This window comes from Jaculus jaculus, chromosome 14 (genome assembly GCF_020740685.1).
Source record: "Jaculus jaculus isolate mJacJac1 chromosome 14, mJacJac1.mat.Y.cur, whole genome shotgun sequence".
NCBI lineage: Eukaryota > Metazoa > Chordata > Mammalia > Rodentia > Dipodidae > Jaculus > Jaculus jaculus.
In genome coordinates this window covers 45,213,107-45,232,334 of record NC_059115.1, presented here as the reverse complement: position 1 = coordinate 45,232,334, position 19,228 = coordinate 45,213,107, and positions in this window count along the sequence as shown.

Below are 19,228 nucleotides of genomic sequence, written 5' to 3'. Positions count from 1 at the left end.
CCTTCACAGGCCCAAGCAGAGAGAGAGAGTGAGAGAACAAGCCTAAACGCCAAAAGCCACAGCACACTTCAGGAACTCCTGCTAGGCACACTTGCATATCTTTAGATTGAAACCTGAAACCCACCACCACACTTTAAGATCCACCTAAAGACACTGCCTCCAGGCAGGTGGCTGCAGATGCAAACTACAAACAATAAAGAACTGAACATATTAGGGGCCATCTATTCAAACTACCACACATGGTTAGAGTTGGGAAGGATCTAACTCACATAAGATTTGGGGGCACCTGGAAAATTCTACTTATTAAATTAGTTATATTAAAATGGTTGGTATAACATCAGTTTAAGGCATGCATTCATGTGTTTTGTAACTATTTTATAATGACATTAAAAAGCAACAAGGAAAATTTTGTGGGGAAGTTCAGCCCTACCTAAGAAATGGCATCTTGTGTTCTGCAAATCTGCATCTGTAGTAATTTTTCTAGGGCAAGTGCTTTTCTGCAGCAATGTTAAAGTCAAAATGAAAAAATGCATATATTCTGGGAAGATAATATGAAGCAAACTAAATCATAAGCATTTTCTCAGGACTTGCCATTTTGAAGTGATCCTGTATTTATTAATTTTAAGTGGTCCCACTTCATTATTTTAGCATGTCCATAATTGTAAGTGTTTAAAAAGGAAGATCCAAATCCCAGATTGTCCAGAGACTAACTTGAACCTGGTGTGAGAATGATGAGCCATTCACTCATCCTCATCTAGGTAATAAAGGTAACCAACCATAGTACAAATCACAGAGCCCCTTAAGGACATGCATGTATGCTTCCCTATCTATACACATCATAGCTCTTGGTTACTACAAGTGAGGGAAAGAGCAGAGCTCTGGGAGTCTGATGACTTAGCCCCATTAGTGTTTCCTTAAACAGAACACTATTTTATTCTTCATTTCATGAGTAATGTCACTCAGCAGAAGTAAATTCATATGATATTTTCCATTATCATTCCTAACATTTTCAGGATAAATCATTATCCATTACTTAGTCTATTTCCTTATAAGAAGATCTAGAAGCACAGGGTCAAACTGTTTGCATATCAGATTTTTTATATGCATCACATATATGTATCATAACAGGGATTAGGTCATAAAATAAAAAAAATAAAATATGATCAAACCCATATTATTTGATAAATACTCAGTTTAGTCAATGGATATTTATGGGCTTGCTGTGGGTTACTTTCTATTTTTTTTATATTTGAAAACATTTACTAAAAATAGATAAAGCTACCCTTCAAAATCCCACAAAGGAGGGCTGGAGAGATGGCTTAGCAGTTAAGTGCTAGCCTGTGAAGCCTAAGGACCCTGGTATGAGGCTCGATTCCCCAGGACTCAAATTAGCCAAATGCACAAGGGGGCACACGTGTCTGGAGCTCATTTGCAAATGGCTGCAGGCCCTGGTGTACCCATTCTCTCTCTCTCTCTCTCTCTAACTGCCTCCTTCTCTCTCTGTCTGTCACTCTAAAATAAAGAAATAAAAATAGTCAAAAAAAAAATTTAAATCCCACAAAGGATAGGGAGGTGTGTTCTTAGATAAAGCACTTTCTGGGCAAGTGGTAGGACTGTAGTTCAGATCCTGAGCTGAGTACCCAAGATACTATATCTTGATATGGTAGCGTGCGTCTGCTATCCCAGCACAGTCAAGGCATGAGGAGAGGTAGAGACAGGAGAGTCCTGGAAGCTCAGGGGACAGTGATCCTGGTATATGCAGAAGTGAGCAAGGTACCTTCCTTCATACAAAGTGGAAGGCAAAGACTGTTACCTAAGCTGCCCTCTGAACTAAACACACACACCACACACAAAGATAAAAACAAACAAACAAAAAATTCCATCAGGAAATAGACGCTTTGAAAGAAATCTAACATTTCTCTTTCTAAAAGTCCAAAATAGAAGCTTTCCCTTTTGGTTTATAATAAAACTTCTCTCTTTACTTAAGTCTCCAATGAAAATACCTATCAATTTAATAGGTTAAAAAATGCAATTTTATATATTTGATATGTATTTCTCTGAATACTAGTGAAGTTGGTCTTGTTACTTTTTACATTTATGAGCTCTATGAGTGTCTTCTGTTCATATCTTTGACTCATTTTTCTATTGGAATCATTTATCTTTTATTATAATCTCAGTATTCTTTACACATTCTGGATATAAGTTCAATTACACAATACATACAGCAATGCTTTCCTATTGTTATCAAATCATTTATCATATGGAAGATGTTCACCTTTATTCAAACATGCATTTCACCTGTGGCACTTTTGCCATTTAGCAAAGCTCTTCACTTACACTTTCTTTATTCTTTTACAATTCAATATTATATCTGTCATGGAACATAATATGATTTTTGGTTTAACACATCATAATGTATTTGGAACTTGTTTATATGCACTGTAAAAGTAGGGATCTTACTTGCATACGACCAATTACTAATATTTACTCTAACAATAAATCCATCTGTTCTAACATACTTGACCTTCCTCCTGTTCATATTCTAGTAACCACAGAATAAAACAGTTTGCATACATGGATGTTCTTTGTTATAGTTAAGCATTCAAGCCTTTCTAAAAGCCAGATTTAATTCTCTTCATTGCTAGTAATTCTGACTGATTTTTCTTTATTATTTCTATTTCCTTATTTATGTCTTGTATTGCCTTCTTCACTTCATGAAATTGGTGTCCTGCATCTTCTTTGATTCCTTTGATTTCCTCTTTGAGTTCCTCTTTGAGTTCCTCTTTGACTCCTTTGATTTTATCTCTGATTTCTTTGAACATATTTACAATCATTCTTTTGAAATCTTTCTCAGGCATTTCCTCTTACTCGTTCTCTCTGGAGGTCATTTCTGATGCATTAATACTGTTAGGTGGATTTATATCGTCTTGCTTTTTAGTGTTTCTTGTGTTATAATGTATATATTTTTGCATCTTGGATTAAGTTAATGCTTGGATTTTCTAGCTATCTGGGTGTTCTTAGCTGTATCAATTGATTTGATGTTATATATTTTCAGGGTAGGATCTTAAGGTGTTAGGTGTGGTTCTTTAGACTCTCAGAGTTATCTACAAAGGTGCTCCTAGGGGTTGAGTTTCCCTGCTATGGGAGTATTCAAGTAGGCTGAATGGAATAAAATACAGGTAGATTCTAAAAATTAACTATGCACTGTACATATTCAATCAAAAATAGCCCTAAGTATGTATGCATCAGTAGTTATTAAACAACCAGATCCTCTATCAACAAAGAGGTTAAGATTTCTGATCTGTTGAGGGAACCAAGTCAGCTTGTGACTAAGTGAGACCCTTTCTTGGTGCAATCCCAGTTACCTTGGATGAGTTTGGTCTCAGTCAAGTTGCTGCCTGGGTCGTCGGGCTGCTGTTCTGATTTCTGGAGCTGGGCACTGCCTTTTCCTGTGGGGCAAACCGAGCCTGGCAACTGTGGCCCTATAGATCAGCACACCCACTGCTGGAACTGCTGCTGCTAAAGCTGCCTCTGCTGGGTCTGTCACCGCTGTTGCTGAAGCTGCTGCTGCTGGACCCACCGCTGCTGCTGCCTCTGCTGCTGCTGCTGTAGCTGCCACTGCTGGAGCCACCGTTGCTGCTGAAGCTGCTGCTGCTGGGTCTGCTGCTGCTGCCGCTCCTGGGTCTGCTGCTGCTGGGGCCACTGTTACCAGTGCTGGAGCTGCTGATGTTGCTGCTGGACTCTGCTCCTGCTTGGGTCCCACTGTCTGCTCAAGTTGGTGTGGCCGAGTCTGGGACCACTGCTCTATTCACTTTAGCTGGGCTCAGGTGGTGGGGGAGGGGAGGGAGCAGCAGCTGCTCTGGTTCTCTTGCTGTTCCACGTGTTCTTCTACCTAATGGTGTGCTCCTCCGTTGCTCTCTGCCGCTCTCCCTTCACATTTCCTGAGTTGCGGAGAGCATCTGTGTGAGGGGAAAATCCCCTCACCTGGCTTTTTCTGCGGCTGGAGCCGAGCCTGGTAGCTTTCTGGTGCGCCGCCACCGCGGTAGTTGGTGGAGCTGCTGGGGCCGCTTTTGCTGGCCTGTGTGGGCTCTGAATGCTCTGGATCTCTTCTACTTCTCCACTGCTGCTTCAATTTCCTATGCACCTTACTTCTTAGTAAAAGTGTGTATTTTGCTGAGTTTTTTTTTTTTTTTTTGGTCTTTTTCCCCGTTAGGCTGCTTTGGCGTGGTACTTATGCCACCATCTTAACCAGAAGTCCCAGATTTAATTCTCTATAGCAGAAAGGATTACTCATTTATCTATTTGAGGAAGTTGAAGAATATAGCTTTAACAACATCATGTTCTTTATAACCTGGTGATAAGAAAGGAGAGGTTTAAACTGTCCCATTAGCAATTCTATTATCTTTTTCTTACAATGAAGAGAAAAGCTGATGATGTTACTATAAAGTAAAATCTGGAGTATTCATGATCATGGAATAATCTAAAAATTCCCAAATGGAGGGAAATCAATTTACTTTGCTTTGAGTATCAGTTTAAGCATGTGAGTAGATATGCGTAGCCTTGGAATGGTTTACATATGAACATCAATGAACATTTGGCATGGTTTGGATGGAGTTATCCCTGCAAACATGAGTGATGTTGGATTGGGCTCCTGAAAATTGTAGTTGAGATTGAGATCTATTAAAGAGAAACTTTATCATTTGCAGTGGCTGTGAGGCCCTGGTGTACCTATTCTATCTTTATATAGCTACCTCTACCTCTCTGTCTCAAATCAATAGGTACATAAAGTATTTAAAAGATAAAAAGGTAAATTTGTCTTCATAGAATCTAGTAGTCTTTCTTGAAGGAAGTGCACAGGTTAATCCAGCTACAGAAAAGGAGTAAATGACCTGAGTTGCATGTTTCACTGACCTTGTGATGATGAGCAAGAAGAACTAAGCAAGACTCTGAACTGTAGACAGTGAATGGCAATACAATATACTTTAACTACACAAGGATCACTAAGGCTGTCATATAAGAATAACCCACATTTCAAAGAGAAAACTCAAGGAATGCCATTCCTTGTCTATATTCAGAAAAAAGAAAACATAATTGGTGGGGAAGGAAAGACACTAGATTATTTAAGTGATGAATTGCACCTATTTCAGGGGATGCAAGTTTGGTGGGAAGAGAAAATTCTGGGGAGATGGCACAGTGTATAAAAACATTGTGCAAGCATGAGAGCTGGAATTTGATCCTCAGAACTCTCAAAAAAAAAAAAAAAAAAAACCACTGTGGTGGCTTCATACTTCTGTATCTCCAGCACTGAGATGGATGGAGATAGGAGGAAAGACTGTCTCAAAGCTATAAGGCAAACTGTGCTAGATGTGGACAGCTGGTGTCCTCCTCATGTGAAAACATGGATGCACGCATCTGCACATAAAGATACACAGTTATGTATAGAACACACACCACATATGCACACATACTCAGGAGAGGGAGGAAAGAAGAGGGAGGGAGAGAGAAAGAAAATCCTAATTGTGTGTTCATCTAGGAACAAAGGGTGTCTTCTAGAGATACATTGACCTGATACAAGCTAAATCCATCAATAGCTTAATATACATCATAGTGTTTACAAATCCTTCCATGGCATGAACTTAATATTTTGCTGGTAGAAAAACACAGTGTTAAACTTGTCCTCCAGCAATGGAATGGTCAGAGTATTTTTGCACAAAGAATTAAGTTATTTATTTTCATTTCTAAATTTTGCTTTCATAAATCAGTGAAACCCACACATCTCCCAATGTCCATTTTTCTCTCCTTTATAATAAAGAAGTAAAATGTGTTTAGTCCTAAATAAATCCTTTTGTTTGTAAACTTCTCCTCCTGTTGGTGATTAGTTCAAAGTAAGATAGTAGGTTTTCGAGCTCATAGCTCCCTTGCTCTGGAAACTGTCTCCTCTTTAGGGTAATATATCAGGTCAAGGTTTTATGTTGCTGAAACAAAAAAAGGACTATATATAGTAATTATCCAACTGATTTGCTTTGTAAACTTAGTATTACAATGGAATTCTTATAAAAGAGTATCTCTATGACATTTCCTATTCCATTCCATTGCTAACGGATGAGTTATTTTGATTTTCAATGTGGAGGTAAAGTTGAGTGATATTTCCTCTATTTCCATGTCAGCAATGTTGTTTGTCAGTAACTGTTGGTGGTTGTCACATTGCATGTGTGTTTACCAAATTAATTATAATTATTAATTGTAACCACTAACCTTTGCTAACCTGTGTGATTGGCAGCTGTCAGTTTCAACATTTAGTTGAATCACCATCTTTCCTTAAAGACCAGGATTGGAAATCTTTCCCCATGTCTCTTCATAATTCTATAGTAATATGTCCCAGACCAAGGGGCTTACAACAAATAGGAATATGGTAGGGCTAGGAACTCCAAATTGAGGATTAATCACTATGCAATAAGGCAATACTTTCTGGCTCATCAATAATATATACTTTTTTGGGCCCAATAATGGTGGAAGAGGCAAGGGGTCTCTCTTATGAAGGCAGAAAACTATGTAATGTCCTCCATTTTTAAGATCAATCATCTTCCAGGGGTCTCATTTTCTATTGCATTGCAGCTTAGGAGTTAAGAAAATGAATTAGAATGGTGTAGAGAGTCACAGATCATAGGAACCTTCCATCATCTTTCCTCTTCCCCAATATCCAAATAACCACTGGTGTTAGTTTTTTTCTGAAACTGCATCTTCCCAAAGCAAACAGAAATAAGGACCATGAACAATGGAGACTGTGTCTGTCAATCATCCTATGTCTATTAGTGGCCAGGGTACTGGGAAATTACTCATGTTATTAAATTACTGAACTGTGGTATTCTTGAGGACCTATTTCTGCATATCTCAGTATAATAACTAGTTTCATTTTCCATTGTTTTGTCATTTTAGTTCTTTGTAAAATGGGCATGATCTTTATTTAAATTAACAATTGTGTTGAGCATCTATAGGAATTACCAGCACTATAATAGAAAGTGAAACTTACTTCTCCCAAAGCAGCTGTAAAGGCCCCTTTTGCTCTAGAAGAAGTAAGAAAGGAATTTCCTACATTAGATGCCCAAGTTATTAGGTCATTTATTTATATAACATATCAGTGTTGGAGTCTGGAAACAAACCAAGACAAGAAATTGACAAGAGCCATAAAGAGGAGCTGGGTTGGTGACATTGAGGCCACAGTCATCCTCCCACACTGCTTCCTAGTGAGTAAGTAGAATGAGGTCAAAAATCAAGTAAGAATGAGACTCAGTAAGCTGTTGTTTACTAATCGGAGTGTAGCTTTGAGGATACATGACAGAGGGCTAAAGGACCAAGAAAAGTGGTGAGGAGTCCAGGGTCAGGGGAGTAAAGCTCCTCTCTACAAAGCTGTTTGATTTTCAGGCCTGATCACAAGTATCTTTAGAGACTGTATGGCAAGGCTCAATATTCCACACTTGGTGGCAGCCAGTGTTCTGCGCTGCCTCAGAAGAGTTCCAGTCAAGCAGTCAAGTCCCACAGCTGGCCATGCGTCTCCCATGTACACAGGGTGGGCCTTCTGTCTAGCTTCCCGTTTTCTTGATTGGAGGTCTGTGGTGAGGGAATTATGCAAGGATCTCTACCAAAACTACCTTACTGGGAGGAGGAGCCTTGAACACATTCCAGACTCAAATACTTTGTAGACCAACCCTCCCCACACCCTACATTTTGACTGAAAGTTCTTGGAACCAACAGATCCTTCTGTTCAGGACTGTCTTAGCAGTGAGACAATCCATGCCTTTTCTGACCTTCAGTGAGTCCATGGTCTATGGGACATATATGGAATCATCTTCTGTTTCAGACTTGAGTTTTTACCCCTATAGTAAGTAATCTTAGGATGAATTATTGCCTTTTTTGCCTTAAGTTTTAATCAGGTACTGCAATCTCTGGTACCTTAGCTCTCTCTTCAGACTTAGATAAAATCCTAACAGAGCAACATTTGGGTTGAGCCTACAGGTGCTTTGCAAGATCTATAATGTACTTTTCCACTTAAAAAAATATATCTGAGGGCTGGTGAGATGGTTCTGTGTGTAAAGGCTTGTTGCCCAAGCATGAGAACCTGATGCAGGCATTTAAAGTCCAAATGTAACCCCAATATTAGAAAGCCAGAAGCAGAGGGACCATAGAGGTTGCTGGCTAGCCATACTAGCTCCATCAGCTAGAGCTTCAGTGAGAAACACTGTCTCAAAGAATAAGGAGACTGAAGAAGACCCTTGATGTTGACCTCTGGCATCCACATGCTTGCACACATGTGCCCATGCATACATGAACACACACATACCCATAAAAGAATACCTATGTGTGGCCAGTCACTTTCCAACCTACTTAAGTATTATATTTTCCATTCTGCCCTAGAGCCAGATATCACCACATGGCTAATACTTAATAGAAACCAAAAGGATATCTATGTACAAGCAGTCTGCAACAAAGTAAGAGCATGACCCGTATATACTATTCTTCCTCCCTGTGGCCCGGAATGCAGACATCATGGACAGTCATGGACAGGGTACAAAGAAACCACTCAGAGCCATGTGGTAGCATCCTGAAGATGCATCACATCTAGCAATAATACAAGACAGTTGTGGGTCCCTATAAGCCTTCTAAGATACCGTATTTAGTTTGATCCCTTTATGTAAGGGGAAAAAGTATTTTTTTAAGTTACTTTTAGCTTTGCTTTTGTAATAAACAGCTAAAGTAGAATTATAACACCTTTGATTTTATTGAGCAGTAGACAAAATTCTATTAAGAATATGTGTGATCCAAGTTATCTTTACAATGGTAAGTTGAGAACAGCAACTATTAGGTTCAATATACTAGATGTCTCACAGGGCTCTGAAGTTAATTACTATAAACTCTCTGTCAATCACTCTGAAAGTCTGCTTGGAAGGCTATAAAGGAACTCTGTCTTCTGTTCACATACCTTTCATCAGTACTGGGGAGGTCAGGGATTCAAAATTTAAGCAGAGGAATTGAACTGAGCCCTAGCAAAGTGACAGGTATCACAGCCAGACTGTCAGGAATGCATGTGCTAATTTAAGAACTGTAAATCCCAGCCTCTATACACTGTAGCTGAAGTGCTGAGGCCCAAATATTAAACTCATCTAAAAATGTGGATTATTATGAGAAAAAGCACTGAAAATATCCACCAAAGTGAGGAACACATAGAATGTACTCAGTAAATAATTCCTGCCCACCCTTTGCAAGAAAACAAAGGGCTCTCATTTACCCTGCTTCAAACAGGAGCTCCTCATTTTTACCAGAAATAACAGCACAAGTTGCTTTGGAAGGCTGGTTTTACCAGCACCTCTGTGTAAGTAATAGAAGTGTCTTTCTACTGGAGATTATTTAGAGGCCCTTTCTCCAGATCTCCAAAGGAGATTCTTTCTCCAGTCTACTATAGCCCATCTCTAGGATAAGGGTAAGAGAGAAGCCAGACTTTCTTTCCTTACTCTTTTGTCACTCCCTTTAAAAACAAACAAGAAACCTAATTGACACTTTTCTTCACATAGGTCCACAATGCGTTTTTATCATAAAACCCTCTAATTACCTTCTCTTGTCTCTCTCTTTACTATATCCCTTTCATGGAACCTTTATCTCTTCTATATTTATTAATTTATTTTCATTAATTCATTGACTTATTCACTGATGCTCATCCATTACCACACATGACAGAATGTTATGGGACCATTATTGTGTGGGTCATGTGAAGTAAGTGGCAGTTACTATGTGGTCAAGAATGCAATGCTCACTTCATGTCCAGAAGACAGTATTCTAAAACATTCCTTCTCTCTGGGTCTTGCATCATTTTTATCCCCTCCTCCAAAATTTCATAAATGAAGAATGGCTTTTAAAACCAATACTAAAGAGTTCCCATACCCACTGTGTAACTGGAACTGTGACTAAAGTATTGGGATATTTATCTAGCACCTCACCTGGGACTGTCTACGAGCCATTCAAGGCTTGCATCTCTTATCATAAATTTTCTATCTACTGCTAACCTATAATTCCTATCTACAGATTAATGAGCAGATAAAATAAAAGACTATGTCTGTCAAGAAGCGAAGTGAGTATGTAATGACAACATTTCAAAGCAAAGTTTGAACTTGATAAGGAACACTAGCAAGCATTCAGAACATTTCTTTCCAGCAGTGATACTTGCATTGCAGGCCCCTTGAAAGATGAATGCGGTCTCAATAAATTCAAAAGTAACCTGGAAAAGTAGCTGTATCTTTCGTCTTTGAAAAAGATTTGAAGTGTTATGTTCACTTGCTACATAGATTTTTTTTTTTTCCAGTGAGTTGTTTGAAAGCAACATAACCATGTCTATTTCTACTGATAGGCCCTTCCCAGACAGTAGTCATCTGACTTCTAAAGTATCTTTAGAGAGACACACAATTTGACCTAAGTTATAAAAACTCAGTATGAATGTAATCACAAATTCTGTTAATTATTAAATCTTTAAACCTCATTTTCACCATCTTAAATTGAATGCTTTATATTGAATACTGGAGACTGTTAACATTCATGAGCTTATATTTTATGATTTTGATAATCATCCCTAACTATAAAGGTCCATGACACATACTAATTTGCAATTTTTTTGGGGGGGGATTTCATTTGAGTTGGTTAATAGGAGTAGATTGCTTAAAAATCAGTCACCTTGCTAGTGACAGAGACCCCTGGTCATTCAATCCCTGGGCCAGTGACAGAATCCTCTAGTCTTTCGGCAGCTTTGTGGTATAGCTGTATACATCAATCCAGGTGTGGTGGTTTAAATAGATGGCCCCCAATATATTCAGTTTTTTATTTGTTTGACGCTTTGCTGGAGACAGTGTCACTGGGTGGATCTTTAGGTGTGGTTGTAGGTTTCAGATTTCAATGTAAAGATACACAAAGAGTACCTAGGTGGAGTTCCTGAAGGGTACTGTGCTGTGTGGCTTTTGACCTTTAGGCTTGTACTTCTCTCTCTCTGCTTGGTCCTGTGAAGGCAGGCCAGCTTCTTCTGCCATTTATGGAACTTCACCTGCTTCTGTAAGCTTCAATAAATATCCCTTCCTTCATAACTGTACCTGGTCTAAAAGTTTATCTCAACGAACCGTAAACTGTCTGATACATCAGTTTCCACATCAAGTTGCAAAATTTTCAAGAATAAATGTGTGTTGACACACATGTAGGGGGGCATATGATTTAACCCAATGATTCTCAAGCCAAGGTCACACCAGAATTATTGGAAGATTTACTTAAAATGCTACCAGACTGACTCACCCCAGTAGAAACTGAAAATACAAATTGTTGTGACTGATCAGGGGACCACATTTTGTGAATGCTCAATAAAGAGGATAATGGGCACTTTATCATTAGCAAAAGATAAAAAATAAATTTAAAAAAAATCAAATGAAATTCAAAGAAAAAAAAAAAGAAAATTTTCTTAAACAAATAATGTCAATATTTTGCCAGCAAATCTTGTTAGCCATCAAACAGTTAAAAGGGACTATGCTTATCAGGAGTGAATATGTATGCTAGCTGTTACAAAATATGAAAAAACACTTCTGTCCATGTTGCCAAACAGCTACATCAGCAAGACAGGTTGCTTATTTCATCCTGGCCCATGTTCTGTCCTGCAGCCTGCCAATCAAATTAAAAATGGCTGTTAATTTTTTTCTGTGTTGATCTCTTTCACCCTTATGCTGGTACCTGGTTCACCAGGAAAATAGCACCCTTGCATGTTTTGCCAATTTTTCTTAGTTTCAGCCGGGGCCCTTTTGAGGTATGATGGAGTGGCTCTCTTCTTAGGATCTACATCTATCTGAAAAAAAGAAGCAAATTCTCCAACAGAAAGTAAGTTAGCATCAGACAAATGAGATGACCCTTACTTTTTTATAGAGAATTTAATAGGTATAGGCCCTCTTGTAGCCCATGATTGGTGGTAGCTTGTTAATGGAGAGCAGGCTTATGTTTGGATATGTTTCTGACTTGTTTCCCAGATCTAGCTGTGGGTACAGTACCACTGAGGGGATCAGTTAGCCCAATCAAGAGCAGTTGGTTTCCCACCATGACTGAGATCCAGAGACCCAGGGGCCCCCAACATCTCATCACTGAAGCAGACCCAAAAGGAACCCAACATGGCTCAGGGAAATTTTGCAGAAGAGTGGGTGGAAAGAATGTCAGAGTCACATGTTGGGTCATTATATGCAGAGACATTTATCATACCCATAACTGTGGGCTAACTCCAGAATGCATGACCCATATACCTCAACAAGGAAGAGCAAGGGGGAGGGGGTAGGACATGGATGAGCCTAACAATCATACCAAATTGACCATATTCACTGAGTACAAAACTGATTAATAAAAAAAAAAACAGCTGTTAATTAATGTTAGGCATTACCTAGCCTTCAGAAACATCTTTAAATTTTATTTTTATTTTTTACTTATGTGAGAGACAGAAAGAGAGGAAGAGAGAGAATGGATGTGCCAGGACCTTCAGTTGCCACAAACTCCAGATGCATGTACCACTTTGTTCATGTGGCTTCTAGGGAATTGAACCTGGGTTCTTTGGCTTTGCAGGCAAGAGCCTTAATTACAGAGCTATCTCTCCAGCACACAGAACCTTTATTTTTTTTTTTCAAGTTAGGGTCTCGCTGTGGCCCAGTCTAACCTGGAATTCACTATGTAGTCTCAGGGTGGCCTCGAACTCATGGCGATCCTCCTACCTCTGCCACCCAAGTGCTGGGATTAAAGGCGTGTGCCACCATGCCCAGCCAGAATCTTTTTTTTTTAAGAAGATTCTTTCCTTTTTTATTTTTAAAAATATTTTTATTTATTTATTTGACAGAGAAAGAGGGAGAGAGAGAGACAGAAAAAGAGAGAGAGAGAGAGAGAGAATGGATGTGCCAGGGCCTCCAACTGCTGCAAACAAACTCCAAATGCATGTGTCCCCTTGTGTATCTTGCTAACATGGGTATGGGGGAATCACATCTGGGTCGTTTGGCTTTGCAAGCAAATGCCTTAACTGCTAAGCTATCCCTCCAGCCCCCACTCCCAGAATCTTTTTTATTGGACCTTGCCTTTGATTTATGACAGAATGCCATAATGAATAAAAAACTTCTCTTTATCCAGAATGGTTTATACACTACCCTACATGGAAACATGTGGGGAGACAAAAGAAATACCCTTTTATTTTTCTTTTTAAGGCGAGCCCATTAGACTGGCCTTTTTTTTTTTTTTATGAGAGAGAGCCTGGTCTTTTTTTTTTAATGAAAAAGAGGGAGAGAACTGGAACTCCAGGGCTTCTATCCACTAAAATCCAACTCCAGATGTGTGTGCCACCTTGTGCGCACACGTGGCCTTGTACACTTGCATCACCTCATGCCTCTGGCTTAAGTGGGATCTGGCAAGTCAAATATGGGTCCTTAGGCTTTTCAGACAAGTGTCTTAACTGCTAAGCCATCTCTCCAACTCCTCTCTTTTCTTTCTAAATGTTTCCTTTATATATTTTTAAAGACAAGGTCATGCTCTCTAGTCCATGCTGGCTTCAAACTCACTATGTAGCCTAGCCTTGCCTTGAATACACAACACACATAGCCTGCTGAGTGCTAGGACCACCAGTGTCCCCCTGCATCCTAGTAAGGATTATTCTGGACTAAAGGAAAGATTGGGCTTGTTTAAGTGTTTTACCATCAATGATGGCTTTCTACTAGAGTATCACATTAAGTTGCTGCATATTCCCGAGGCTCCCAAATCACCTATCCTGCTTTGTCTAGGTCAGAATCCTCCATGGAAATTTGCCAGTGGTGGGAAGGCATACTGCCCCTTGTACCAGAATACCATCCCAGATTCAGCCAAAGTTGGTGTCAAGGAATGAAACTCCAGCATTTGAGAAGTAGTCATCCAGAAGACTAGATGAAAATGTTAATGGCATTTTGTAAGTTGTCTCATTATACATAATGCACAAGAATTTACCACCTCCACATGTTTTCATATTATCATTAATGATCAAGATGTAAGAAGACAGGGCTGGAGAGATGGCTTAGTGGTTAAGCGCTTGCCTGTGAAGCCTAAGGACCCCGGTTCGAGGCTCGGTTCCCCAGGTCCCATGTTAGCCAGATGCACAAGGGGGCACACGCGTCTGGAGTTTGTTTGCAGAGGTTGGAAGCCCTGGCATGCCCATTCTCTCTCTCTCTCTCCCTCTATCTGTCTTTCTCTCTGTGTCTGTTGCTCTCAAATTAAAAAAAAAAAAAAAAAGATGTAAGAAGACAGCATTAAAACAGATATCCAGGGGAACTTCTTACCCAAATCTTTGAAAGACTTATCTCAGGTCCTGGTTGCTAAGGTTCTTCCTGGGCAAATTACTCTAGTTTAGAGTTAATCACTTTTTCTCTTTTGGTCCTTAGAGAAACAATTGGAGTATATCATGAAAAGCTTCCTACATTTGAAACTAATGATCTAAAAATCCTGGCCACCTGGTCTTTCCTTTCTCTCTCATTTATTCAACTCATTAAGCACCTATTCCAGTCAGTGAGCTAACAGTCAGGGCTAAAGATGAACACAATGCCATTGCTATCCTCAAGACACAGATAAAATGAGGGGAAATGTAGGTTGGTAAGAGAAAGTCTGAGTAAGGGTCATGATTGAGCTGGGGAATAAGATAAGGAGAAGAGAAGCCTAAAGGAAGACTGTGGATTGGGAAACTAGCTTGGGTTCTGGAGCAAGAATGGGATTTTGGGCTGCAGAAGAGCTGGGAAGGAGGCTAGAGCCTGTAATATTTATGTACTTGAATCGACAGGTTTCTGTAGCAGATAGATTCAGGTTCACTGAGATGAACTTCCAGACCAGGCACAGTTATGGAGGAAGGTATATTTATTGAAGCCTACAGACCCAGGGGAAGTTCCATAAGTGGCAGAAGAAGCTGGCCTGCCTTCACAGGACTAAGCAGAGAGAGAGAAGTACAAGCCAAAATCCAAAAAGCCACACAGCACAGCACACTTCAGGAACTCCAGCTAGGTACACTTTGCAGATCTTTGGATTGAAATCTGAAACCCACCACCACACCTAAAGATCCACCCAGTGACATTGCCTCCAGCCAGGTGGCTGCAGAATGCAAACTACAAACAAATAAACAACTAAATATATTGGGGGCCATCTATTCTATTCAAACTAGCACAGCTTCATTTTAGAAACTGCAGAAGATATTTGATCAGTGGCAAGCTAGATGTGGCATGGGAAACTATGAATTAAAAAAATAAAACCAAGGCTGATGATATTGCTTAGTGATTAAAGCACTTGCTGGCAAAGCCAAAGGACTCAGGTTTGATTTCCCAGGATGCACATAGGCAAGATACAAAAGTGGCACATGCATATGGAGATAATTTGCAGTGGCTGAAGGCCCTGATATGCTCATTCTCTCTCTCTCTGCCTCTCTTTCTCCCTCAAAGAAAAGGAAAGAGAAAAGAAAATATTAAAAGAATAAAACTAGATCCTTTTGCCATATAATGAATTATCACTAATTAAACACAATAATAAAGTATTTCAGAATATTGTACTTCACATTAACCTATTAATTGTGGGTGTGGAAAGATGAGCAACAAAATTAATATACTTCAGAAGGGAAAATACAATGTGGTAGGGACATGGGGATGAGGCTTTTGGAGAAAGAGATAGAAAATTGTCAGGGCTATGAATGCTGGTGTCATAGTCTCAAGTTCAAGTACAAAAAAATCATATTCATTTTCAGTATGAGGTGTCCAGGAGTCATCCAAAGAGAGATATAGGAAATACTCAGAACTCTCTCCCTCTCTGTTAGTCTGGTGGTCAGAACAAATAAAGAAAACTTTAAACACACTGAGCAGTGACTGAGAGACAACTCAGTCATCATGAGGATCTGAATTTTATGCCACAAACCAGTGACAAATTCCAGGCATATTGGTGTGTATTTGTAATTTCAGAACTGGGGAGTCAGAGACAGGAGGATTTCTTAGACTCAGCCTAATCAGTGACCTTAAGGTCAAGAAGAGATCATGTCTCAAAAAAATAGTCCATAGTGACTGAGGAATGGCACCCAAAGTTATATACTGTGGCCTACACGTGCATGCACACACATTTGTATATGCACACATGTGTGAACACGCAAACATTAAAGACTTTTAAACACACGCACACACACTGGAAAATGTTATCTGTGGAAGAAAGAATGCACAGTGGTTAGAAATGACCTGGAGATAGGACCAAAGGAAAAATGAATCCCCTGGGAAAGAAAGACTGAACTTTGGAGATTGCTTTGAAATTGCCTTTTCTTAAAAGATTTTCTGGTTCTAAACCACAAGCAACACCATAATACCCTTAGTCATATGATTGTCTTGGTCTGCATCTTGAAACCAGAAGGCAAACACATAATGGATTTCCACTTAGCTCTGGATCAGATGACTGACAGGAGACTAGAGAGAAGCAGGCTAAACTCAAATGGATCAATAATCAAAGCAAACACCAGCTCAGTCAGGCTCTGGAGACTTTTTTATATATTTTTGTTTTGGCTCTAATTACTTAGCATCCTAGTGAATCACTTCTGTAGCTTATGCCTGTAAAAATAGCTTTGATATAATAACAGCATGGGGGCAGTGTCATGTCCTAATCAGTTAGCTCAGTGCCATCAGCAAGGCTGTGAGTTCTGTCTATGACACTAACATTTTCATGGCAGTTTGAAGCTACAACTAAAACTCTTAGCTTACCAACCATGCACCACAAGGAATCCATTTCATGCTAAGAAAATCACTATATTTTCATATTTGTACATAGAACTTGATTTTCCTTGTACACACTAACTTGAGAGATATCATCTCCATCCACTAAAGGAAAGTCATTACAGCAAGAGAGTCTTAAGGTACATCATTAAACTGGCAGTAATCCAAGCAAACAAGTAAACTCATTTTTCCCTATCACTCCATATCTATACTTACTGGGAACTGACTATAAACTTTGGCCCATTGATAGTAAATTCTTAGCAGAGCACTATAATTTACTCTTTTTAAATTTTTTTTGTTAATTTTTTATTTATTTATTTGAGAGTGACAGAGAGAGAGAGAGAAAGAGACACAGAGAGAGAGACTGAGAACAGGTGTGCCAGGGCTTCCAGCCACTGCAAATGAACTCCAGATGATTACACCACCTTGTGCATCTGGCTAACGTGGGTCCTGGGGAACTGAGCCTCGAACCAGGGTCCTTAGGCTTCACAGGCAAGTGCTTAACCACTAAGCCATCTCTCCAGCCCTATAATTTACTCTTTTTTATAAATATTATTTTTATTTACTTGCAAGGGGAGAGAGAGAAAAAAATGGGTGTGATGTCAGGGCCTCGTGCCACTGCAAACAAACTGCAGACACATATGTCTTATTCTGCATCTGGCTTTATGTGGGTACTGGGGAATCAAACCTGGGATGTCAGATTTTGCAAGCCAGTACCTTTTTACCATTGGGCCATCTCTGAAGCTCCTTTAACTTATTTTTAATCACTTTCAGAGAGAGAGAGACTATACATATATTCATATACTTTTCTATTACAAGTGTTTAAATGTACATTTTTATTATAAATACATCCATGCTATATACATATAGCATATATATCTTTAACTGTCAAAGTTGAAGGTTTATTTATACCAAAGTGAAATAACCAAGTTCATCCAGCTGAACCCTAAAAGGTATAAACACTTACTTGAGGTCTTGATCATTAATGAAAGGATATTTTCAGAATCATGGCAATCTTTGTAAGACTTCAAAAAATTCATATGATTGCTTATCTTTAATAAACCTAAAGATTTAAGTTAATAACCAAACTGCAAAAAGTTGCCTTAACAAATGTATTATTGTCTGAACATTGATATTTGAGACATATACCTTTGTCTCTAAAGACCGTGAAATGTTTTTTTCAGACTGAATGAAAGCATTGAGAAATATGGCAATGAATCCAGCAGCAGCCTCTACCTGTAGTGAAATACTTATCTTTAAAAATGATTGGTCCTTCAGATACTCAGTTCATTTTCCAACAGTAAATTATTTAGAAAAGGTATCACCTATGCAGTTCTAATAAATCTTATGCACATTTCATATCACATTTATATGAGAATGTGAAAATCTCTATTTCCTCCCTTTTCAAGCCAAATAAAATGTAGCAAAGCTGCTGAGAATTTACATGAAAGACTGGAGTTAAATTTCCAAAAATAATCAGGAAATATTCAAGTAGAGTCTCTTCATGTGTAAGTTAAACTGATTAGCAGCCCAACTTATATGTGCAAGTGATAGGAATGACAATGCAATGGCACACACGGGTCCAAAGCAAGCATGTACTGCTTACATCTTCAAAACATGGCCACTCACTCACTGTGTCCATGGGTTTGATATACTTCTCTTCTTTATTGAGTTCTCAGTAATAAAAACATAATTACACTAGGTCTTTCATATGGACTTATGTAATGTAATGAAGAGAGCTTGGGTAAGTTTTCTCCTCTATCCAGGGGATGAAGTGTGTGATTCACTGAAACCCTAGATGTTAACAGCTTCTATATCAGGACTGAACAGCCTCAGCTATAAGTGAAAAATTCATAGAAATATAGTTGAGTCTAAAATGAGTCTGAAATGAACTTCAGAAGCATTTGGGAGAAGGAGAAGATGATATTTTTCATTCAAAGTGGTGTTTTCACATGTCGCATGCTAAGGATGGTCAGAGGATTTTTTTAAAAATGTACTATATGATGGGCTGGAGAGATGGTTTAGCTGTTAAGCGCTTGCCTGTGAAGCCAAAGGACCCTAGTTCTGGGCTCAATTTTCCAGGACCTACGTTAGCCAGATGCACAAGAGGGAGCACACATCTGGAGTTCGTTTGCAGTGGCTGGAAGCCCTGGCCTGCCCATTCTTTCTCTCTCTCTATCTGCCTCTTTCTCTCTCTGTCACTGTCAAATAAATAAATAAAAATGAACAAAAAATTTTTTTAAATGTACTATATGAAACACCATTAATATAATAAATAAGAAATATTCATTTTGCATGACCCACAGTGATTCCACCCTTTTTTGAAAGACTGCTTCCCAGTGTTTGTCTTAATCATGACCCTTTGGAATGGAGAGTAAACATGCTAAAATGCCTTCAATTTTCCCTTTTCTATACTATGTAGTAAATATTGCCCAGTC